We start from the raw sequence: 26,114 nt of genomic DNA on the forward strand, positions 1-26,114 counted from the left end.
ACCATCCCAGAATATCTTTGTGAAGATATATGCAATCTGGATAACTGACAATGGATTAATGTCTGTGAAAAATAAAGTGTTCCTACAAATCAGTGACTCTCAACTGAGGGCAGTTTGGGAATAACCTGGAGACACACTTGTCACAACTGGGATGGGAGGGAAGGATTTACTGCTGGCACCTAGTGAGAAGAGGCCAGGGACGCTGCTGAAGATTCTACAATCCAGGATAGTCCCCGACAAGAAAGAATCATCCAGTCCAAAATGTCAATAGTGCTGCTTTTAAGAAACCCTGCTATCAATCGACATGAAGAAAGATCAACAATTCAATAGGAAAACGGACAAATGATCTGGAGAGGTAAGATAAAGAAGTAAAAACACAAATGGTCAATAAGCATGAAACTACACCCTGCCTCACTGGTCATCAGGGGAAAGAATGCAATTTAAAGCAAGAATAAGGCACTGCTTTCCACCATCAAATGAACAGGAATCACAAAAGTCTGAGAGTACCAAGTGCTGGTTGGGTTATAGAGCAATGGGAACTCATGCTAATGCAGGTACAACCACTTTGGAGAACAATTTGGCAATACCTAAATAAAGTGAAGATACACAGAGCCGAAGGGAGAAATTCCACCCTGGAGAACTCCTGCTGCAGGTGCAGGGAGAAAAGTGTGAGCAGGAAAGTTAATGGCAGCATTCTAGTAGTGAAAGCTTAGAAACAGCAGTCCATCAAAGGGGGGGTAGATGATGAAATAAACACTGTACCAACAAAACGTGAGGAAAGGAAAAGTTACAATGGCTCCTGAAGACAGTATTTATGCTTAAGTAAAGCTTTAAAACTGGCAAGCCAAACTGTTGACATAGCTGATGTTTACCGTGACACATGTACTAGAAACACAAAATCTAACACGGGAATACCAATATCCGTTTCAGGATGGTGCTTATCACTGGGGAAGGAGAGTCACGGAGGGATTCTGTTCTATTTATAATGTTCCATTTCCTAGGCTGAGTAGTGGGTGTTTGTTCTCTTATTCCCTATATTTTTTGTATATTTATAATATGAAATCAAATGAAATGCCACAGAAAGTATCAGGGTCTCATAAATAATCTAGTGTCCCCATTTAACCCAGGTTGGAGCAGATATCTGGGAGAGGGGTGTTGAGGAACAGAATCTGCTGTCCCTCTTACTCTAGATCCCTTATGTGACCATGGCTTTTCCATGCAAACACGTGCCATGAAGCCCATACTTCACCTTCATGATGACTCATCTGGCCCCTCTGAACACTGGTATCTGCGTGTTTTTGGAAGTCCTCAGTTTCAGACTTTGAAGGCAAATTTATCTCTCTGGAAGAACTAAGATTCAGGATCCGAGGTCATTCCCATAGTCAGCTTCAAGATCTGGGGTTTTTATTTTTCATTTTTCATTTCCACCCAGGGCACATCAGGGCGGCTAAGTTCATTTGAAGGAATTTGAACAAAGCAGACAGCATCTTCTTGTCTTCCATATGTTCAAGTTTTGTCTTGCCAAGGAAATTATTCATTTTCAAGGACCAGAACCCTCTCAGGACATGTGGAAGACTCTTAAAAGCATTTATAAAATGGGCATAAAGAGGTTCTCTGCAACCTTCAAAACATTTCATACTATGTATGAAAAATTAATGAATTATCCTCAAAGAACAGACGTGTATGGGCATCTTCTACTGACAGGGGCTGGGAGAGGGGCTATGAATGGATTTAAGGCCCGATCACAGTCTTCAGGAGGCTTTCATTCATTCAACAAATATTTACTGAGCACCTACTATGTGATAAGTATGCCCAGGGGCTGGTAATTTATCAGTGAGAAAGCAAAATCCTACATGAAGGTCTCATTGGGATGGAAGAGGCGAGCAATGCACAAGTAAACAAAACAACAAACAACAACAAAAGGCAGAGCTTAGATAGTGTTAACTGCTAGCAAAAATATGCAATAGGAGAGTATGTAGATAGTGACTAGGGCCTCAACACAATCCCTGCCTTCCTGGACCATACACTCTGGTTGGGGATTTCATAACAGGAAGATACTCCAGATGATCTAGCTGGAGGGATGGGCCTGAGGTGCCGTAAACCACCTCCCAAAAGTGGGGCACTCAGGCTTACTGGAACAGTGTACTACCCAGGGGAGACCAAGTTGGTGGGTTGGACAGGGTAGGTGAGGTGGATAGATTGAAAAACCTGGCCCAATATTTTAGAACTTCTCCCATAAAGAAGTGAAATCCCTTTCCCCACCCCTTGAATCTGGGCTGGCCTCGTGACTTGCTTTGACCAATAGAATGTGGTGGAAGGGATACTGGGTGAATGCCAGAGCCAAGGCCTGGAGAAGTCAGGCAATTTCTGTTTTCACACTCCTGAAAGCTTGAGATTGTCATGTTCTGAAGAAACCCCGTCTGGCCTCCTCAAGGACAAGCGGCCACAGTGGAGAGAGAGAAAGGCCACGTGGAGGATGAGAGGCCATTCCGGTCACCCAGCTGAGACCCCAGACACATGGGTGGAGCCATCCCAGGTGCCCCAACATGGCCTGTAGTCACCTACGTTCAGCTGGACAAGGCCAGCAGAAGAACCACCCAACCTCCCCACAGAATGATGAGAAACAATAAGTTTCTAGGTGGTTATGCTGCAATAAGTAACACAGAAGGTAACGCTCAAAGACACACACGCAGTGGCAGATGGTTCTCTGGGATCAGTCAGTTCACAGAAAGAGCTCATCAGGTCTGCGGTAAGAGAGACGGGTTCCATCCCAATGCTGGGACCGGGAATAGTGACACAAGTGTCAAGGCCAAGCAGGCTTCTAAGTGAGCCCCACCCTACACTCTCCTTGTATGTAGGCACCGATGGTCTGAGAATGGAGGCTTCAGGTCAGAGCCTCACAGGTGTCCAGGACTCAGGCCTGGAACAGTGGGCACAAGGCTTGAAGGAGCAAGTCTCATTCCTAACTCCTCTCTCCGAGTCCTGATGGGCTCAGGCCTAGGTGAGACAGAGGCAAAGGAAGTAGCCTTCAGTAGCACTGAGCAAAGGTAGGTCTCTCAGGAGAAAGGTCACATGTACAGAAAGATCAATACAAGGACACAAGAGCCTAGTACCCAGAGGGTGGGTCAGATGCTGAGAGCATTAGGAGTTCAGGGAAGGGATGGGTCACCTAGGAGACAAATAGTGCAGGAATAAAGTGTACGGTCGCCTAAGGGGGTGAAGATTTGAGTGAATGAAGAGTTGGACTGCAACGAACAAGAAGTGGATAGGAATGATGAGGGGGACACTTAGGAAAAACGAAGATGGTGGGAGAGAAGGAGAGGAGGCAAGATGCAGCTTTCCAGGGGAAGACGGGCAGACCCATTGGATAAGGGAGAGCTCATGTAGATAGGATCAGAAAATAAGGGCTAACTGTGAACGCTGAGTAAGAGAAGGAACTTTGCTTCTAGGTTGTGGCATGTGAAAGCCATTCAGAATTTTTGAGCAAAGAAATGATATGTGCTTTAAAAATAAAGATTTAAATGAGTCAGTGCACGGTTGGATGGATGGATGGATGGATGGATGGATGGATGGATGAATGGATGGATACACATCAGTTAGGACAGGCAGATGTATGCTTTAAACATAAAGATATGGATGAAAGAAATGGATTGATGGGTGCATGAATGGATGGGTAGTTGAATACGTAACAATGAAGACATACAGATATGCACTTTAAAGATAAAGATCTGAATGAGTATATGAATGACTAAATGAATGGATGCATGCATGGATAGGCACATGGGTAGATGGAGGAATGGATGACGATGTGGCAGAAAGAAGAGCCTGCGGAAGTCAATTAAGTCCTCTAGTGAGTAGCTTTGACACATCCATCAGTGCTGCTGCCCTCCACTGCCCGACTCCCTGGGGCCCATCCCATCAGCCCGGTACTGTGGGCTCACCTGAGTACTGGTGAAATGGTTCAGGAGAATGTGTCGTGAGGGTGACAGGAGCTCATTGATCACAGCCAGGCTCTAGCTCTTCTGGGAGCAGATCACCATGGCATAGGATGAAGGCTGCAAGATGGGGAACCCAGATATGTCACACTTGTTTGTGCATGCCTCACAGGCCCCAGTTTTGGCAAAGGGGGCTTCCAACCACCTTGCCTTATTGTCACATTGAATACAATGCCAGGCACATAGTATTATAAATGCTCAATGAAAGTTTGATGCATTGAAAAGAAATTTCCTTGAAGTTCCCTGGATGGGACAAACAAACAAGCTGTGTATAACTGACACCATCCCCACCATCCCATCCTCACGAAAGCCATTGTTAGAGAGGAGTGAGTTGAACAGTCCATAACCCGACCTTCAAGGGAAGACATAAATCAGACCTCATCAGCTTTCAGGGAAATAAATTCTATGAAACGAGCCTGCCATCTGCCTTTCGTGTTATAAATCAAGCTTCCCTTGGATCTTTTATGCCTACAGGCTGAGGTCCATATTCCTTACCAAATATGCACAGTCCCCCACTTTATGACCTCCAGCTTTAAAAATATCCATATGGTCCTTCATTTATTGATTGCTAATTATGTGTGGGAGAATATATCAGGCATTGGAACCCAAGATGAATGAGATACATACCTTCTCCTTAAGGAGAATATTATCTATTAGGGAGACAGGTACTTATACATGTACTATACATTTGATGTAATGCATTACAGCACAATAACTAAAAAGGTAGGCACATGACCCAAGTAACACAGAGGAGGAAGGGATGAGTGATTAACTCTGCCTGAGGGTTGGGGAAGGTGTCATTATTTAAGTTTATTCTGGAAGGTTAAGTGGAAGTTTCCCAGGCCAAAAAGAAGGGCAAGGAAACTTCAGGCAGAGGGAATAGTTTTAGTTAAGACCCTTGGTTACAAGTTATGGAAATTGAAGTGAAATAGGAAATTTAATATCTGGAGACCTGCCCTGTCGATTCAGAGGTTGGTTGCACAAGTCCCATGAGAGGATATATAAAAATGCTTTGTAAGCTACAAAGTTCTAAGCAGATGCGAGGGCTTATTATAGAAGGTGCTCGGTGTCTGGGTGGTGATTGATTGGCCACTTTGGCACAGCCCAGTGGGCCGTCCATAACACGTCCCTGAACCAAGACACGCTAATAGAGAGCCTACTGAAGTGAGTCTTTAACTTGAGGGCTCCCCTGGTACCCATTTGGATTTTGTTTGACTGTGAAAGGACTGATGGAAGGGATGGGCAAGGGGGGAGGTCAGACAGACTTGGAACCAAAGAGTGATGGTCACTGGTACTTGAAGAGTCATCAAAATGAAAATGAAATAGCTTGGTGGTTATTAAGTGAGCTAATGAAAGGAAGGATATATGGGTACCATTTGCACTTTTCAGGAATAAGGACTCTGAAAATCAAAGCATTCATCAACAATGGACTAAGCATCTATTATTTGTAAGGACCTATGGTTAAGTAGAATGAGGGAGACAGAAGTGAAAAAATGCATAGACCCTCCCTCCCCTCAAGGAGTCTGAGATTTGTAACAAAGTCTTAACGACATGGTTGATAAGTGCCAGGTCCAAACCCAACTCCTGATTTCCACCCCCAAACTATTCCTCCATTTGTGTCCATCTAGGTAAATGGTACCTCCAGTCACCAAACTGCTCAGGCACAAGTCTGAAATTCAGTTCCACTGTTTCCCTCCCCTCCTCCCCGCATCTAATCCATCAACAAGTCCTGTTGGCTCTTCCTCCAAAGGAAACCCGAGTCCTGCCATTCCTTAGACACCATCATCTCTGCCTGGAATGTTGTTTCCATGCTCACCTTCCCACAGCCCAGCAGCCAGATCAACCTTTTCAAAATGCAAATCAGATTATGGCAGCTACTCCTCTCAGCACCCCACCCCACCCAACTAGAGCTTCATGCTTAGACCCAAATCCAGATTCTTTACAGTGGTCCACCAAGGCTACCAAACTCCCCATTATTTCACCCCTGCCCATTTTTTAACCATTGCTCTGGCCCTCATTCACTACCCTCCACACTTGCTTTCTCCCCCACCAGACTTATTCCCATCCCCAGGGTTTTGCCTTTGCTGTTCCCTCTGCCAGACTCACTCTTCCCTAGACCTGCGTAAGGTCACTCTCTCACCACACACAGACTCTGCTCAGAGATGCCTTCCCCGACGTTCTTGCTGAAGTAGCCATCCCTCCAGCCCCACTGCTCTCTGCTTATCCAACTTTTTTTTTTTTTCCATAGGAATGATGTAGTGCACACAGTAGGTACTAAACAAATCATGTTTGAATGAATGCATGCAAGAGAAACACCAGGGAACGAGTACACATATCTGCTGGGGTTGGGTTCTGGAGGAGGAATATGATCTGACCAGGTGGATGAAGAACAGGACATTCCAAGCAGAGGGAGTATACAAACCGAGACAGAAAGATGTGGAAGGACATGGCACATCTATGGGAGTGGAGACAATTCAGTTATAAGGCTCATGCACACCCACGAGAGAGTAGTGGGATGTTAGGCAGGGCGGATCATGGAGGGCCTGTGCACCATGCCGGGGACCAGGTCTCCAGCTGCGAGATGGCATCTCACATCGTGGGAGATTATTGTGAGGAGTGGTAAAGGGACTCCTGGAGAGAGAGGTCACTGAGCCTGAAGCTGAAAGCGTTTGGGGCTCAAGGTGGCTCACAAGAGTTTGCAAACCTTGCAATAACGTCACATGTAATTTCCCAGCTGCCCACGCCCCCTCCCGGCTCTGTTTATGTCGGTCCCTCTGTGGGTCGATGACTTCGTTCTGTGTCTTTAGTTCAAATTCCTCAGATGAAAAGAAATTTGATTGACTCCTGTTTTCTCTGTTAAAAGAGGCCACGCTACTGGTTGATGTCTACTGGTTTTGTCGGTCCCTCTACTGGTTGATGACTTCGTTCTCTGTCTTTTGTTCAAATTCCTCAGGTGAAAAGAAATTTGATTGACTCCTGTTTTCTCTGTTAAAAGAGGCCGCGCTTTAAAGGCCGGCTGGCAGCCAGGATGCTTCTCTCTTGAGTCAGATGTTCCTGCCTGATTCAGTTAGCCGTGGCCTGGTTGGGAAGAAGGTCACGTGGCATGAACAAGGCTGCTTGGTGGCCCTGCCCCCTGCAGGGACCGTGGACAGGGGAGTTCCTTTAGTAAGGGAAGTGGGACCCACCACACCCCAAGACTGACCAGTACTATATATATATGTCACCCCAAACACAAGTAATCCTAAAACTAAACACAAAATAGGAATTGTTTTAAGTCTCCCAAGTATTTGTCCTGAGCTAGGCAGAGCTCCCAGACATTCTCTATTCTGAGTTCCTCTTTTTGTGTAACCTATAAGGCTCCTGGCTGAGTGGCAGAGAGGCATAAAGGAAGTGAGCCCTGGGTGAGGATGGCCTCAGTTTACCCACAAGTATAAGGGGGGAGGGCAGGATGACCCCAGGCAGTAAGGACACTCCTGGCTACAAGAGAGAAAAAGCCCCCACTGGCATAAACAGTAAGGACCCTCCAGAGTTCATAGAACAGGAAGTCCAGAGTTAAGCTGAGCCCAGGGTTACGACCGTCAGCACTCATCACACCACCAGGACCCAGGCTCTAGTCCTCTCTCTGCCCAGGGATAGGCAGTCCTCCGTGCTGCTGTCTTCTTCAGCCTGGCAGCAAGGTGTCTGCAGCAGTCCTGGGTATCGTGCATGGACAGGACAATATCCAGAAGAGGAAGAGGAACCTCTCTTCCTGTGACTCCCTTAGAAGAGAGGAGAGATTTTTTTCCAGAAACTCCCAAAGTTTCTGCCTGCTCTCTCATTGGCCAGAATTGGGTCACATGACCCTTCCCATTGTCAAGGGGAATGGGATTACCCTTAGATCAATCTAGGGATGAGGGTCATGTCCCTCTGAAACAGGTATCTTTGTCGGGGAAGGATGGATGTCTGAAGCAGTTCAGGTTCTCTTGGGAAGGAGGATGGGGACATGCACGAATGCTGGGAAGCAGCCTAAGTGCCCACGCCACTCTAAGGACCATTCCAGACAACGGCAGAGACAAAGGCACCAAGAAAGAGAGGGCTCAGGAAGTGCAGAGATGGCCCCCCGTACAAAGACATGCATAGGTGTGGAGGCAGAAGCTCTGCTTTCAAATCACAGCTCTGCCTCCCACTAACTGTTATGTCCTCACGGAATTTCAGTTTGTCCACCTGTAAAATGGGCGTTCAAATATCTGTTCTGACTCTGTAATCATCTCATACCCAAACAAAATAATGGAGGCAGAAGAGGTTCCCAGCCTGAGGAGGGTGGCAGCTCATGTGGTAGAGAAACTGGTTATTATTAACGAGACAGAGACAGAGAGACAGAGAGAGCGTGCCTGCAGAGTCAGAGTGAAGGGCAGGCCAGGGACGAAGGCCGGGGTGGCTTGCCGGCACATCGAGGTGTGGCTGGTAGGCTGTGTCATTTCACTCTGCCCCTCAGAGCCATAAATGCCCTTCTCAACCCTGGGATATTCCTGTTTGCAGGAAGACACCAAATAACGAAGAAAAGAAATCCAGGAGACCCAAGCGGAATTTTGTACTTTTTGTCACTTTCCACCAACCCAGAGACTATGCTGGTGCCGCTGGCAGAGACCGTTTTCTCTAGGATTGAGGGCTCGATCTCCTTAAATCAGCATCCTAGAAACGTCCTGGAGATGGTGGGGAAGCCATCTTCAACCTGATCCATTGCAAACCGACCAGTGGATTAATGAGGCAGGGCGGGTCTCCCGAATCGAGATTTTTAGGTTTTTTTTTAATTTTGAGGCTTTTTTCAAAAAACCTCAGTTAATTGGACTGCTGACTTGGCCATAGGGACGCTGGCTTTAAAATGAGAGAAAAAGGCAGGCAGAAACAAGGCGGCGCGACTCCATGTTTTGGAGCGCGGCGCCTGATCCAGTTCATTTTAGCGCCGCGTGACAGTGAGATGCTTCCGTGCCCACATCAGCCCTGCCTTGCCTGTCAGGCGGCTAGAGCAGCATCGCTCCCAGGGTAAGGCATGACCTTCTGCTGGGCGCTGGTAGTTCCGGTGTCGGGCCTAATATCCCTGATTTGGACCTTAGCTGTCTAATCTGTTAAAGAATATTATGGTGCCAGGATGAGGGCTACCTGTCTGCAGCCACATGCAGGATTTGGTTCTCCGAATGGCAACAGTAGAAGAAAACCCTAGATTCCTGCTGGCGAAAGCAGCCAAGAGCTAAGGCAGATGACTCGATGGGAGAGCCTGGGCCCAATGCCCCACCCATCCATTTACCACGTATGACCTTGGACCAGTCACTGCCCTCTGTGGCCTTGGAGTCCCCCTGTTAAAAGCGATGGGGTTCCACTAGATGGTCTCTGAGATCCTTTCCAGCTCGGTCCCTCACTGGTTCTTTGACTGGGAGCAGTGGCTACAGAATCAGGTCTTTCTAAGGGCTTTTTCTCGCTCAGCCTGGGGCTCTCCAGAGGGTCTGGGCAGAAACATTCAGGAGCAGACCTGGGGTCCTGCACCCACACAGACAAAGAGCAGGGAAAGGTCAAAACGTGCCTTCAGCACTTAGTGAAAAGCGCCCAGGGGAATGGCTGGTGGGGAGAGCTAGAAAACGCATTTTTGTAGATGCCTCATATGTCGGAATCAGAAGGAGCCAGGATTGGGAATATGGAAGCCTGGATCTAATTCCCAGTTCTGCCGCACAATTATCCTGTGAGCACGTTTTTTTTTAGGCCTCAGTGTCACCCACCATAAGATGAGAAAATAGTATCTACGTCACAGGGCTACTGGGTGGATTGGATTAGACGGGTGTGTAAAACGCTTGATACGGGGCAGATACTGAGAAAATGCCATTTCTTTTCTCATCCCGTGCTAGCTGAAGCACCACTAGCTTCTAGCTTCTCGGAAGACCTGAGTTCTGGGAAGCAGGGAAACCTCGTCATTTTGAGCAGCATAAACCCAGGGAGTTCAAGCTTCCCGGGTGGGAGGGGCAGCTCGCTGCGCAGTCTCACTTCATTTGGCTCCGGAGTTACAGCCCCTTGAGCTCTCTCCCTGTAAACAGCTCTTCCTAGAGCCCACTGGCCCGAGCCTGGTCTCAGACAAACCCTTCCCCTACGAAGCAGCTGGGATGGGCCAGAGTAGGCAGGGGAGTTGACTAAATCCTAAGGGAGGACAGAGAATGAAGCAAGAGGGCAACACTCAGACTCAGTTTCTCCTCTGCTCTCAGCAGGAGATCCACATGCCCTTGGAGGCACCCACCCATCACAGCCCCTTGCCTGATACCCCACCTCCCAACTTCTGGATCAACCCTAAGAGATGTCACTGCCTCACCCATGAGCCTCCCGATGAGATTTCAACCCCCTAGAGGTCAAGCTTAGAGAGCCCCATTCCTGGAGGTGACCCCCACGTCTCACAGATGCCAGATCTGGTCTGAGAAGCTCCCCTTCCCCTAGGCAGTTGGTACCAAGGAATGATGTCCTCTTCCAGGCAAGACCCACCCTGACACAAAGGGTAAGGCTTGCCCTCTCCTGGTTGGCGGTGACCCTCCAGGACGGTAGCAGTCCACTTTCTCTGCTAACACAGCAATGGTATCAGCAGTCCTGGACAGCGGTCCTTCTGTCTGCATTCTTCCTGGTTGGGGAAGACAGGCTGATGATTAGGGATGGGGTGGGCGAATTGAGGGAAGATGGGAAATCTCTGGGACTCTGTCTATGTGTTCAGTCATTTAATAAGCATTCCTAAGCACCTACTATATACTAGGTCTGTGCTGGGCACTGGAAAGTGACAGGTGCAACCAAGAACTCTATTGGGGAAGATAGCATATGTGTAAAGATGGCTGTCTAGGAAAAAAAAAAAAATGTGCTCTAAGAGCAGATCAAATTTGGGAGTGCAGAGAAAGATGGGGAGGGCATTTGGCCCAGGCAAGTTGGACAGCGTTGCACAAAGGGAGCTGAGTACTTAGAGAATGGTTCTGATTCTCCTGAGAATAACAACTACCCCTTTTTGATTCCCTGGAAAAAATCGTTTAAACACCCTGGGTTGGAACAGCTGCCCTGAGAAAAAAGCCCAGAGTCTGGCAAACAAGGAGCAAACTTCTAAAAGGAGTCCCAGGAATATGAATCCAGATCCAGATCCAAGATTCTAAGATCTTACTGGGGGACTGAGTGTGCACACAGCCCTGGGTTGAGGAATGTCAGTAACTAAACCAAGACCTGCATCTATTTGTAAAACGATTTGTACTTCTGGGAATAGTCCCGGAGGGAAATTGGTCATCGATTGCTAGGAAACCAGCAATCCCTGCTGGTCTTTCTGCTCCCTGCTACGTTTGCACATGTTTGTTTTCCCCAGGCTCTTGCCTGCTCTCCTCTCTAAACACACATGCAAACTCACCAGCATATGTTCCAGCTCCCACCCGCATGTCTTCCTGAATAAAAACACCAGCACGAGCAAGACAATGGATGGTGTTGCCACAAATGGCGGCGCTCCAGATGATGCAGACACGTTTGTTTTGGTAGAAATGGTTTCTATGTTTTGTTTCTGTTTGGTCTTCTGTTTCCATGGCTGATCATTAAAGCAGAGTGTTTACCTTGATGAAGACCCTTGGCAAATGAAAAGTGGGCTTGCCTTGCTACAGGTGGGAATATATTTAATAAATGTTGCTTTGCACAGTAGGGAACCAAGCTGAGTGAGCATTTTGAAGTGCTATCATTTCTGTGTTAGACCAAAGCTTCTCTTTCACTGGTTTTCTTTAAAAGCCAAGTGTGACAAGCCAGGCACACATAGATGTGCATGGATGTGTGTTTATTCCTTCAGGACCCCCTGGTGCAGCCAGAAGTCGGTCTTTGGCCATTACATATATGCATACATACATACATTCTAATGTTGATACTTAAGGGTAGGGAAATGGAATGGATTCTTATCAGTAAATGAGTGACTTTTAGTAAATTCATTTCTGAAATGACACCCATTATTATTAAGCACCTTCTTGTCTGTAGCACTGCATTAATATCCCAGAACCCAGGAAGCAGAAAGGCCTGACCCCTGAAAATGTAGACGGCGCTCTGATGTGCCACCTACCACATACAAAAGCAGCAGACCAGGGAGACTATCTGGCAGTTGGGAGGGACCACTGGGCTTTGGAATTAGACAAATCTGGGTCCAAATAACATGTGAATTCAGATATTTTCACTTATCTAAGCCTCAGTTTCTTCTAAAGAGAATTTCTTTTAAGTTAATTTCTCTAAGAGAATTTGAGAATTTCTTCTAAGTTAAGTCTAAAATAGAATTAAAAGGACCTATCTTACAGGGTTATTATGATGAGGACAACATAAGACAACTCACCTAAAGCCCCAGGCGGTGTGTCCTCAACCCAGATGGTGCTCAGTGAATGTGAATTTCCGTCTCCTTCTGCCCTCCATACGGAGCTCCCAGCAGCCTCTCTCGTTCCTTCGTCTCGTTGCTTCTTTCTCCTTTGGGAGTATTTGCTAGGGCACAGTTAAAACTGCATCATAGACGACCTCTGATTCCCACTGGGTTCTTCTTTCCAGAGTCTCAAGCGACAGACTCACACCTCTCTTTCCTCTAAAGTTCTTTGCACTCTCCCTTCCCAAGGTCTTGGGGACATTTGTGCCCAAGCCCTATTTTTCCCATCCCCGAATATCACAAGTGCTAATTTTCTGTATCTAAAATTTGCTGTCAAATGTATTCAATCAACTCAGGAGTCCTTTGGGGCCTCACTTGGTTCCAAAGTCACGGTTCCTTTAGTCACTTCCTCTACAGTCTGAAAAAGAACTTGGTCTCCAAGGTGATTTCACTCTCTCTGATGTGGAAAGGACGTCAACATTACACAAATGGTGTGCTTGCTATCGATCTGTTTTCTTTTCTTTGAGGATTTCTGTGAAAAACGGGTTCGGGTTTTATTTTTAGCAAATTGATGATTCCCTCTGCCTGCACACATGTCCACCTGTCTGTCTGTCTGTCTATGAGCACAGCCACCCCAAGCCCAAGGAAAGCTTTCTTTGCCTGGCCTAGACACGTCTGTTCATCTTAAGAGCTTCATGCTGAGGAAATGGTTTAAGGTCTTCGGTAATTGAAAAATGGCAATTTAGGACTATGTTCTTCAATGGTCATATTTTCTACACATGAAGCCATTTGAGTCATTTGTAGTCAGCATCCTGGAATTGTACTGAGTGATTCACTATTTTCCATGCTGTCTTATGCTTCCTTGCCTTTGCTTATGTTATTCTCTCTTCCCAAAATATCATTTCTCGTTCATTCATTCATTTGATCAAAAATCTTTATTACCTACCTATCCTAGAGAAGGTGCCATGCTGAGTGTTGGGATTCACTGATGGGCAAAAACAAATTCTGTCCCTCAGATGTTATCTTAAGAGCAATAGAAATCATTGAACCATTTTAGGGTGGGTACTGGATCTGATTAGATGATTAGACGGGAATGAGCCTTTTGGCAGCAGAGTGGCAAATCGATTGAAGAGGACAGGTGTGAACATGGGAATTTCTGCTTTTAACCATGATAGAAAAATCGGCACGGGACATAAATAACTACATAGGTAGACGGAATATATAAGCCAGCTGCTTTCTGGCAGTGGCAATGGGCAACACAAGATCATGATCCCTGAAAAAGGAGAAAATCGTGAGGTGAGGTCTCATTTTCTCCAGTTCTCCATCTAGGGGCAATTTTCTAACTGTGATGTAGGGAGTCAGAGCCCATACGGAGCATGATACTCCCATTGACCTGAGGAGATAAGGATATGATTTGGAGACTGTTCAAGTTTCATGAATGGGTCCTATAATATATAATTTATAAGTGTAGCCACCTATGTTTGTAAATAAAGTTTTATTGGAACACATCCATGCCCATTTGTTTACAATGACAGAGTTGACTATTTGCTACAGAGCCCATATGGCCCACAAGCCTAAAATATTTATCTGGCCCTTAAGAAAAAGTTTTCTGACCTTGGTCCTAGAGTAAGGACTATTCAAGACCTGTTCCAATAAAGCCTAAAAACAAACTTCAACAAGATCCACAGGGGATTTTGCAATTTGATTCCTATGAAGTTACAGGAGCTTAGAAAACACCTTGACGTTTCACAGAATGCCCCTCACCCCACAAAAAGCATAAAACCAAACCTCTCAAAGTTCAAGATGATCTGCCAGATAGATGATGTTCCAGATTGAACAGTTTGCTGGAACAAAACTGAACATTCTTCAGAGGAAGTTAACAGAATCTAGAATCTCCGTGATGCATCATTCATATTGTCCAGAATACAATAAAAAGTTACTAGACATGCATAGAAACAGGAAAATCGAATCCATAAGCGAGAAAAAAATACTTAGTAGAAACAGACTCACAAGAAAAACCAAATGTTGGATTTAGTAAAGACTTTAAAGTTCATATTATAAACAGCATATTAGGGAAATATGATCCTAATGAGTTAATAGACCAGTCTTTGCAGAGAAAAGGAGGCTAAAAAGAGTGACTATGGGAAGACCAGTTAGAAGTCTGTTGCCAAGGCGCTGGTGAGAGATGGTGATGACAGATAACACTAAGATGGTAGTTATGCCTCTAGAGATAAATAGATGTATTCAAAAGATTTTTAGGAGGAATATTTAACAGAATTTGGTGATGGGCTAGCTGTGGAGATAATGGAGTGGGATGTGTAAAGCAAAACTCTTAGGTTTTTGCCTTGAAAAGTGAGATTGTTGTTGATGCCATCCACTGGGTTGGGAAACCCTAGAGAAGTATGTTTTGGACAAATTGTGTTAAATTTTAGATATCTTTAGTTTTTCATCTCAAGAGTTCTCAATTATTATTTAAGGCTCAGCTCAAATGCTCCCTCCTTTCCCAGCTTTAATATTCTTGCTCCTACCCAGGCAGAATTGTTCACTCTCAGTGTTCCCATAACACCCTATTAAGACCTTTATTATATAGCCCATCATTCTCTTTTGCAACATCTCTTTGCACCTAGACAGCCTAGGTGATAGCCTAGGTCAAGAGCTCCCTTAACGGCAGGGACCATGCCATGTTCAACTTCCTAGTCTTGACTCTTAGCGGCGTACTTAGCACATAGTAGGTACTGAGTTGTTGTTGAATGAACAATAAATTGATGAATGAATGAACACAGTTTCTTAGATCATTTCATTCGCTGAGGCTTCTGATGGGAAACCATTTCTGAGATTAAGGGCAGGGGTTTGGGAATCAGACAGAACTGAGAGCAGGCATGGTTTTCCACTAACTTGCCAAGAAATTGAATAAATGACTTTAACACTTATAAAAGGGAGACCAAAATATGACCACTTTATAGTAAATGAGTTATTCTTGGAAAGTGCTCCGGAGAATACCTGTCCCACCAAAAGTGCCCAGTAAATGTTAGCTAATAAGAAGATGATGATAATGATGATGACGATGGAGGGATGGATGCTGCAAAAGCAGCTAATCAAGGAGGGTTTTTGCACAGAACACCCGGAAAAGCTAATTTCAGAAAGGCCCTCCACCACCCCTCCCTCTCCCTGTGCTCACACTGATGTGAGGAAGCCTCTCACAGACCAAGACGTGTTCGCTTGCACAACAGCACCTGCAAAGACTTGCTTATGGGAATAACTCAGGCGAACGTGGGAACTAGGTATGTTTAGGAGAATAACTGCTCTTTTTCAGGTAGGTCACTAAAGGGAAGATTAAAAGACAAATTAGAGTCTCTGGCTGGCTCACATGGAAATACCAATACACGTGCCTACAAATTCAGCAAAGGCTCTCCCTCAGAGATGATTCTGAGCAACTTCCTAGCTCCACGGTTCTCACTTCGTACCAAATTGGGGTGTTTGGTGCCGCCATTAAATTTTGGGTTAGCAGAGTATATTTGGTTGTGCTTCACAGAAGTTGAAAATTTTGCTGAAGTAGTTAAAAGAGGACTCTGTTTAATTTTCTGGATTTAAATGTATTTAAACTCTAAATAAATAATCGTACCTTCAATGACCCCTAAGTACTACAAGGTCACAGCGACCAGAAAGAAACAGGCTCTAATCTCGTTCCAACTCTCAGATCTTCCCACTGGCTCAGTCCCAGGCCAAGCTGGAGGGCGAGGCAACCAGGCCTGCATGTTGTCGGTGCTCCTAAACTCCAGAGCACCCCTGCCGCATGCCCTTTGCCCCTCCAGGAACTTCAGTTGTTCAGCTCATTGCGCAATTGCTTTCTGATAGTGTCCCCTCTCCCCAAGTCTCTGGTCCAAGTTCAAGGCTTAGTGACGGTCTTAAAGTGGTAACATCACAAAACACGCTCTGACCCTTAACCACTTGCTCCGGCCTTTACCTTCAGTTACTAAGCTTATCTATCTCATGATGAAATGCCTAGGAAACCAGTGTTTCCTATTTCTGAGGCATCCCTTTGCAGGAATAGGCAGCTGTTATCCTTAAAATATCCAAACAGGTATCTTTCCCGGGAGATGTTTTGAAATGCGAGCAAGAGATTCCTTCTCACTAGCCTTCACGACGTGCCTGGATTCTAGGTTTCTGAAAACACAGTGCTTTGATGGAAAGTGAACCTTGTCTTGCTCTGGAGGGTGCTAGAAGTTCGATCTGGCAGAACTCAGGCGCTCCCTAGATCCTCTCTATCCCTTGGAGATCTAGGGAAGCCTGACCAACACCCGCAATCAAATCAGGCCTGTGAAAGTCCAGAGCCCTTCCTGTGATCTCTGTGAATTCCTGTCTGCTGACATCCTCCTGGACTTCCTTATCTCTGTTCCTGATATTCACACCTGAGGTCTAATTTCTGCCCCATGGTAACCTGAGCATAAGCCCAGTCCTTTCATAGGTTTACAACAGAGCCATTTGGACCAAGAATTTCATGAGGTTAGTAAGTCTGCTGAAGGTTTGAGCTATCACATCATGTACCTCTCCGCTTTTCACTAGCTCTCTCCCCATCCCCTTTTCCCCTCTTTTCATTCCCTCCCTGTAATGGTTAATTGTATGTGTTAGTTTGACCTGGCTAAGGAATGCCCAGAGAACTGGTAAAGCTTTCTTCCTGGGTGTGTCTGTAAGGGGGGTTCTAGAAGAGATTAGCAATCTAACCAGTAGAGTGAGTAAAGATTACCCTCACCAGTGTGGGTGGGCACCATCCAATCCATTGAGGACCCTTATGAAACAAAAAGGCAAAGGAAGGGCACATTCTGTTTTTCTCTTCTTGAGCTGGGACGTCCATCTTCTCCTGCCCTCGGAAATCAGAACTCCTGGTTGTTAGGCCTTTGGACTCCAGGACTTACAGTGGTGGACACCCTGCCCCCCCGTCCCAGTTCTCAGGTGTTTGGCCTCAGACTGGGAGTTACACCACTAGTTTCCCTGGCTCTCAGGCCCTTGGACAAAGACTAAATTATACCACCAGGCTTCTTGGTTCTCCAGCTTGCAAATGTCAGGTTATGGACCCTCTTGGCCTCTGTAACTGTGAGCCAATTCCTTTAACAAATCTCTTATATCTATCTGTCTGTGTGTGTGTATATATAAATATCCTATTGGTTCTGTTTCTTTGGAGAACTCTAATACAGTAACTCTCCCTATATACAGTAACAGGCAAATCTTCCCCTTGCCTCTCAAAGAGTAGTTTCCGTCGTTCACATGTCCCTAGGCAGTCTCACTTTCCACCCTCAAGAACGTGTCATGGTATATTCCAAACTAAGTGTTTCATTCCTAAGAGAGATTTTAGTGTCAGCTTTTAATACAATGACATATATTTTCCTTATTTCATCAGAATTTGGGTTACTCCCTCCACATTGGAGAAGGGGTGCCTTCTAAGCCCTATTCACCTAATCAGGAGCAGACCTGAAGCATTAAAACACCTAGTTTGGGGAGACCTCCAAGCCTAACTTGGGGAGTTATGGATTAGGTAACCAAGCCCGTTCTGTTACTCCAGCCCCACCAACCTTCAGAGACATCTGGAACTACTGTGAAACGTATTGGAAAGAAAGAAAGAGGATAAGTATATGACGCATAGACATTGACGCTAGACAGACCCGCATTTGATCTTTAAACCTGCCTCTTCCCGATAATCTGAGAAATGGAGATAGTAACAGATAACTCACAGAGTCATTGAGAGTATTAGGATAAGATCGTACTGAAAACCCCCAGCCCCTACTTGATATGTAGTAGGCGCCTCTCCTTTCATTCATGGTCAACAGTGACTGCTGTACATTTCTGATATGTTTCAGTCCCAAAAGTCTCATTCACAGTCACTTCTCGGTAAAGCCAGATCTTAAGTGTCACTCAGCCTTCCTTCCCACCAGCTCAGTCCCTGGCCAGCCTCAGGCACGGAGTCCTCCCTGGTGGTGGGGAATAGATGTACCTTCTGGTGATGCTTCCTGGGTTCAGCCAGGTTGGTCATTCCTTCCTTTCAGACCCCACCTCCATTGCCCATCAACTCCTTCCACATAAAGCACAGAAGATGGAACATCCGTGTGGAAGTGATCCCCACTACAGAAACTAGAAGGATTTGGTGTATTAGGATGATGGTCATTGAACTGGCAACCCCAGGCCAGTTCACATCTTTCCGTGTGCTCTTCCCACTTCTTGTACTATCATCTCCGCTAAGCTTCTCTTATCTCCAAGGTAGACAGCCATTCATTTTGCATAGTCACTCCAGGCTTCTGTAGTCACTCCTTTCAAACGATCCTCACCCGTCTCACACACACACACACACACACACATATGCAGACACACACACACATACAAATACTAAAATAGTCTTTTTCCCCTCCTTAAACTGTAAACTGACTTAGGATGGAGACTGTGTCATTTCTGTGTAGAATCAAATTCAACGCAAATAACACTGCCTCCAACTAAAGCCATTTTCCATCCATAGGAAACTCTCCAAGGCAGTTGAAAGCATCAGCCTCCAATGTGAAAAGTGTTTCCTCCAATTTGCAAAACGTCTCATTGGATCTTCATGGCCACCCTATATAATTCTCCCCCTAGCCCTTACTGCCTGTCAGCAATGCCACCCAATTTATCTATTACTGGTTAGCTCTTGTGCTTCTGGATGTTTGCATTGTGCTTACAAAGAGAATTCAATTGCAGGGGGGAAAAAAAGGGGGACTCAGGTTCACTCCCACCTGCTTCCTGCAGAACCAAAGAAGAACCCTCTTTCGGGTGTTTCTGCTCTGCCAGGTGCTTTGTACACTCATTTAAGCCTCATAAGCACATCTGAGACATGAGGACAAACTATTTTATCTCCCTAGCCTAAGTTTCTCTATCGCCAAAATAGGAATAATAATAATATCTACTAGTTCATAATGTTGTGAGAATTACTTTGGTTAAAGATATAAAGCACACAGTACCACGCCTGGTACATGGAAAGAACACAATAAAGGTTAGCTGGTATTAAAGGATCTTTCTTCCAAAGACTCCCTTTATCCGGCGTGAAGAGGTTAAGAACCATAAAGCAATTTTTCCTGCCTCCCATTGTAAGTCTTGCATGGAAGGCTTACTCCTGGCTAAGTTGTGACTTCGCTGTCTTGGGGCCTCTGAAAGCTCTGAGACAAGAAGAGTTTCATCGGTTATTATTATTACACCTTATTATTCTAGAGCCTGAATAAGCCACATATTCAATTACCGCCTGCTCTCAGGCCAGCTGAACTCTGTGTCCACACATCCTCTTAGCAACACCTCTGCTGCCCCGGGGGAGCCCCTTGCCCTCTGGGTCGTGTGCAGTGCCTCTGCTGCATTGACTTGGGGTTCCCCTGACAGAACCCTATCTCCACCATGACCGCTGCCACTCCAGGGTGGGGGGCAGGTTTGCGATCTCTAGGGATCCCTTTCTTCTGAACAGCCCCAACCCTAAAGAATAAGTGACTTGATTGCCACTGCGGCTCAGAGCTCGTCCTCTGGGGACACTGTCCAGTGGGCCCAGGACACAAGGCTGCAAGGGCAGATAAGACACACCGCAAATGCATCTCCCCTCCCAGCCCTTGGGCAGCCCTTCCCTGGGGAGGCATTTCTGCAGTCAACAGCCACCTGTCTTACAACCCGGGACACCTGATATGGCATTCCACTGGCCACCTGGCTTCCAGCTTCATCAAGAACTCACTAGGTGACATTCGATACATCATTGTCCTAAGACTGTCACCTAAAACAATGAACAAATCACACTGGTTGGTCTTCAGCTGAATAATGCTCTAGGGATGTATGGTGGGCAAGAGGGGAATAGGACCCAATCTGCTGAGGGTCGAAGTGGACCAGACACGCTGCCCGTACCCCTCACTTCTGCTTATAGTACAAACCTTCCTTTTCCAGATGGGGAAATGGCAGGTCACATGGCTGGCAAGAAAAAGTAAGAGCTGGGCTTGGGCCCCAGGGCTCTTGGGTGGCAAGCCCATGCTATACTCTTACACCCCGCTACTTCCCATGTCATGGTTTTGGGGAAAAAAATCAGTGCCAACATGTGAGTTGGCGAAAAGTCCTTTGTGTCACTGATGGGAGAGGCTGCTGCCCCCGTCCCTTTGACCAGCCTCCCAGGCCCCACTGAGCATCTGGCCCATCTCTTAGCCCCCTTTGCCACTGGCCCGGCCTCCTTCAGCCTGGCAGGAGGCAAATCTTCCCGACTCTCTATAATAATAGGCTTTGGAAATTGGGTTGCAAGGACAACCATCTCTCATTTCCTCTGGCAAGAGAAAAGTTACTCTGCAGAGGCCCTTTTCTTTTCAGAGATCCTCCAGATGTGTTAACTCTCTGAAAACACTGCTTATAAAATAGCACTTGAAGCAAGGCAGTTGCGGCTGCCGGGAAGCGGTGGGCGATGGGATTGTAATGTGGTCCACGCTGTGAGCCCATCCCGGCTACCAGCAGAGACTAGTGCTCAGGCCCTCAATTATCCGGTCTCCCAATCCTCCCCCATCAACCACAGCACGTCTCAGTTCTCAGACCGGCCTCGGGCTCCTTCGTGATAACCTTCATTTTCCGGGCACAGCTTGACGGCAGTGGATGTAGCTGGTGGCGGGAGGGCTGTGAGAGGGAAGAGAGCAGGGCTGTCTTCCCCGTGGCTGAGGTCAGGGGCACCAGCGGCATGGTGCCTACTGAGTCAGGGAAGCCACCTTGAAGCTACCTCGGGAGCACAGTATCTGGCTTTTACATCAGAGGGGTCCTGATGGCTGTGACATCTCAGACCAACAGTCTGCAAATCCCCTCCATGGGGTTCTGAAAGAGGCACAGTCGAGATTTTTGCGGGGGTGGGGGGCGGTGGACGGGATCTGGACATGCTGGGAGAGGAGTTCTATCGTCTACTTGTTCTCAAGGAGAAGAACATTTTCCAGGATGGAAGATCATGCTGGGTGTTAGATTAGAAAGTGGACCAGGGGCCTGCAGAAGAGAATCTTAGCAGCCACTAACTGGTCATTGATGGAACTGTTGACCACTCTGGTTTGACTTCACAAAAGTAGCAGTTTCCCCTCTTAGTATGTTTCTGCTGGTGAAGGATCCCTCCTTCCTCCTCGGCCCTCTCCATCTCTCCCCTGGACCAGAGTGGGAACAAACAGCACCCTGACCTCTGGCTGCAGCCTTGGCCGGGCCTCCTCTCCAGGGCCACCAGCAGGATCTTTCTGGAATGCAAGCCTGATTGTGATACTCTCCTGCTCAAAAATGTTCCTTCGATGGCATTTTGGTAAAGCTAGACTAGCATGCATATACATCCAAAAAATGCTGAAAAGACGTACGACCGCATGTTAGGAGCAATTATTTTTTGCAGTGGATTTACAGGTGATTGTTTTTCCTTGGCACTATCTTGGCATTCAAGTTGTTGGCACTGAGCTTAAGATAAATATTGTTTATTTTTCTAGGTACAAAAATATCATCAAGAAAAAAAAATCCTCGTGCATAGAATAAAGCCCAGATTCCTTAGCCTTACAATAAGCTCAGGCCAAGCTTCAATCTGTCCTATCCTTTAATACTCCCGTTACATGACACTTCACAGGCCAGCCATGCAGTCTTCACACGTGGCTGTTCCCCGCCTAAAATGTAGCCTCCTCCCCTTACCGCTACCATTATTGTCTCTACTACCTATTTCCCCAGCCTTACTATAGCATCTTCTGCCTAGCAAACTCCTACTCATCCTTTGAGGCCCACTACAAATGTCCCTCTTCTAGAAACCATGATTCCCCTCACTCAGAAGTTATTGTTTTCTCCACTCTGAGCTCGTAGCTCTTGCTAATACTTTCCCCTCACTTCATCTCCTGTAGGTTATGAGGGATGAAATTTACCCTGTCTCTAGATGAGGAAACCAGTGCCCAGTAGTAGCCAGTAGGTAACATGGCCAGGACCAAAGCCAGGCTGTCTGGCTCTAGATTCTTTGCTATTTAACTACTATACAATAGAGCTTTAAAATAGTTGTTACCTGTCCCAAAATGTAAATAAGAACTGCTCTAATATGTGGGTTAACTCTGAGGGTCCTGTGACATCCCCACAATTATCCATCACTGTGATCGTCCACCACGATCAGTCCTGCCCCATTCATGTCACACATACTACCCTCTACCTCCCATGATCTCTTGGGCTAGCCATATGCTGCTCAGTCTATCCCACTGGCACGCCCATGGCAACTCATAGCAATGGTCATGACTACAAACCTAAAAAGGATATCAAGCTTTAAGAGTTTACTTTAGAACAATACTTTTGGATCCTTCCAGTATTTGGACTTGTAAAAACACTCTTCCTACAACATATGCTCAAAGTAGGCAAACTAATGCTTTATTATCAGCTGGAGCTCTGGCCCCAAATGACTATGCAAAGCTCTTCTGAGCTGGATGGGACCACAAGGAGGGCCTGATTTATCTCAGCCCTCACCTGTGTCTCTGAAATCTAAATTTCCACTCTGCTGGGAAGAGTGGCTGCATCGAGATGAAAAGCTGGAAACACAGAGCAAAAGAAAGCATCTGGCCAAATGCTGGGGGTGAAAGTGGTCCAGCCTCTGGCTCGAGGCTGTTTCAGTGCCTCTAGCATGAGCAGCCCATGAGAAGGAGAAAGTCCCCATAAGGCAGGGAGGTGGTGGATCCCATTATCATCCACGTTGCTGAGGTGGAGGAGGGAGATGTGACCCCGTGCCATGGAAGGAGAGAGGCTGAAGCATTAGAGGGGAAGATTACCACCTCCTCTGGGAAGGAGATTTCAAACCTGCCTTATCATCCACTGCATTTCAGATTTCCTTAAAGGAAGGAAGGACAGAATTCTAGATGCATAACCAGGAAAGCACTATCATAGTGCATAAGATCTAGACTCCTTATTTTTAAAACAAGAGTGCCCACCTGACAGCCACAAGCAACATCTGTCAGCCATGATCCAGACTAGTTTGCAAGGTGAGCACTGAAGGGAGAGTCTTGATCTTGCTGGAATCCCATGAAACAGTTTGATGAAGCAGGTAACAAAGGCTTTGGGAGGAGATCGATTTGTAAACTGGTGATTCCATGATTATAGTATTGAAAAGGGGAGGTGGACAGGAGTCTTGGCCCTAATCACAGATGCCTTAGAACTCTAGAATTGCAGATCCAGATGGACCCCAATCCACAAACACTTCCTGAAAGATCTTCATGAGCAACACTTTGCTAAGGGCCAGAAGGGAGGTACCAAAAGGATTTAAGACACACTGTGTCTTCTATAGCGTTTGTGTCTCTCTTGGTTCTGTACAAGTTCAAAGCATCCTAAAATGTTGGAACTGGACAGAAGCTCAAAGATCTTATTCTCCATCCTTATTTCCATTCATTCAATCAACAAATATTTATTGACTGCCTACTATGTATCGGGCACTGTCCTAGGTGCAGTGCATCAAGGAGACAGATTGGTTCCAGCCTCCACAGCACTTACAGTCAATAGGAATAGGCAATAAATAAGTGAACAAATAAATACCTAAGATAATGTCATACTGTTACATCTGTGAATAAAAGAAAATAGTGTGATGAGATAGAGAATAAAAGGGGGGGCACTAGATTGGGTGATCAGGGAAGGCCTCTGAGGAGTTCTTTGGACTGAGATGTGAATGATGGGAAGAAGCCCCATATGAAGATTCAGGGAAAGTGATTCCAGGCTGAGGGAATGGCAAGTGCAAAGGTCCTGTGGTGGTTACAAACTTGATTTGCTCAAGGTCCAGCAAGAAGGTCAGGCTGACTAGAGTGAAATGGGCAAGGCGGAGAATCTTGGGAAGATAGTCAAGGGCCTGACTATAACTTACCAGCTAGCAGGGACTTGGAATTTATATAATGGTGAAGGGGGACCATGAGCAGCTTTAAGCAGGGAAGGTACACACAGTGAATTGAGAGCAGAGTAGGAGAGGAGCTCCCAAGCCAGTAGACTCCTGGTCTAGTGCTCTGCCTACCATACTGCTTGCCCAGTGTACAGTGACACCCCTTATCTGCTCCCTCTGACTTTTGCTCCAGTTTTCTAGAATTGCAGAGTGATGGACTTTGTTCTTCCTTTTAATTAAATGCTGAGCCAAAGAACAGAGAGATGTGTGTCCACATAAAGCAATGCCTCCTACTGAGCATATCTTTATCCCTTAAAGGGGAATGAAACGTGAGAATTAGTAACCAATTAATGTGCATTTCAACAAACTATATTTTAATTATTCTGTCATAGGTTGTCTGCCTGTGAAAGATTCCATGTTAATTAAATCCTTTTAATAATCCAATGAAAGCGCCTCTTTTCCTTGATGTGCTGGTTAAAAGGAAGGCAATGGCAGATTTACGGCTCATGTAATTTGAATTAATGGCATGAATCCTGCTTTGAGCTTTCATGTGCTTATTGAACTAGTGATCTCTTAATACTTGCTAGGCTTTTTTATATATAATTATCCCACAATTGCCCTCTTATGTCTGAGAGTCTGCATTCTGACAAGACAGGGCTCCGGGAACTTGACCAGGGAAATACTTGACCTGTATCCTGTTCCTAGCTGTCATCACTGACTTGGGTAGACTGCGTCCCCCTTGCCATCTGTCATCCTCACCCTGCAACTTGTCCCAATTTCTTGCTCAGAATTGGTCACTGTGGCTTTGATTTTAGACATTGAGCATCTCCTCTGTGCAAGGAGCGGTGCTGGGGACTGAGGAACTGGGTACTAAGTGGGTGTACCTACTGCAGGGGGGATGGGGGGGTTCCCAGACACAGGAAGAGGATGGGCAGAAGCTGTCCAGGGCAGCAACCAGAGGCAATTAATCAGGACAGAGGGGAGCAGAAACCCTCATTGCCACGTCCAGTGGGTGGGAGGGGAGTCCAGCCTTCTGCAGGATGGACTGACTGTGCATACGTTAGGTAGCAAGGGGCAGGATGACTTGTAGGAGTTGGGGACTCTCAGCCTCTGGGTGATGTTGCAGTTGTGATTGGTGAAAACACACAGGTTGCCTCCACTATCCGAAAGTAGAGCCTTCCTGTGAAACCTTTTGTAAGCCGAAGTGGCATAAAGCAAAGAAGCAGTTACCTTAGGACACATCTTGCTCATGGATGCACAAAATAAATCGAGATGAAGCACAGATGCCCACAGACACAGTTCAAAACTGTGGCGGCTGGATGCTGAGTTGCTGGGTGTAGTTCTCAGGGAAGGAGCTTGGCAGGGCCCCTCTTGCTGCTCAGGGAACGTGGTGCCTCTATAAGGATTCGCTGCAAGACAAATGCTGAACTCTGTTTTCGCTTTTCACCTTTTTTGTAAAAGCAGGAATACCCTTTGGATTTCTTTCCGTTAGCGAAAACAGGTGCTAATGTAGGTCTTTCATAAAAGTGAAGTGGTATAAAGCAAACTTTTGAAAAGCAGGGAATACGTGTACTTGGGAGGGTGTGAGGGATTCCAAAGCTTGGTCCAGACTGGAGGGAGAGACAGCCAGCAGCCAGGCGATGGGTCTGGGCCTCAGCCCCGTGGGAATAGGAATGGTGCTTTTAAGGAGAGATTAACCTGCTACAATATACATAGACTCACCAAAATCTATAAACTCTCAAACAAAATAAAAGTTTGTTCCTTGCTCATTTAATGTTTGCAGGTGGGTGAACCTGATTGACAGGGGTGCTCTTCCTTCCCTCCAAGGGCACGTAGGTACCCAGACTCTTTCCATGTGGCAGCTCTGCCAGCTCCTAGGCTGTGCTTCTCAAAG

General features: G+C 46.3%; 1 protein-coding gene across 1 annotated transcript in view; it reads left to right on the top strand.

Annotated features, from left to right (window-relative positions):
* The window catches only part of ASIC2 (acid sensing ion channel subunit 2), a gene marked incomplete at its 5' end in the record, with an annotated part of 1,025,374 nt that overhangs the window by 499,832 nt on the left and 499,428 nt on the right, over window positions 1-26,114 (top strand). The gene's annotated exons all lie outside the window — the stretch shown is intronic.

This window comes from Balaenoptera borealis (assembly GCF_965194805.1).
Source record: "Balaenoptera borealis genome assembly, chromosome: 20".
Lineage (NCBI taxonomy): Eukaryota > Metazoa > Chordata > Mammalia > Artiodactyla > Balaenopteridae > Balaenoptera > Balaenoptera borealis.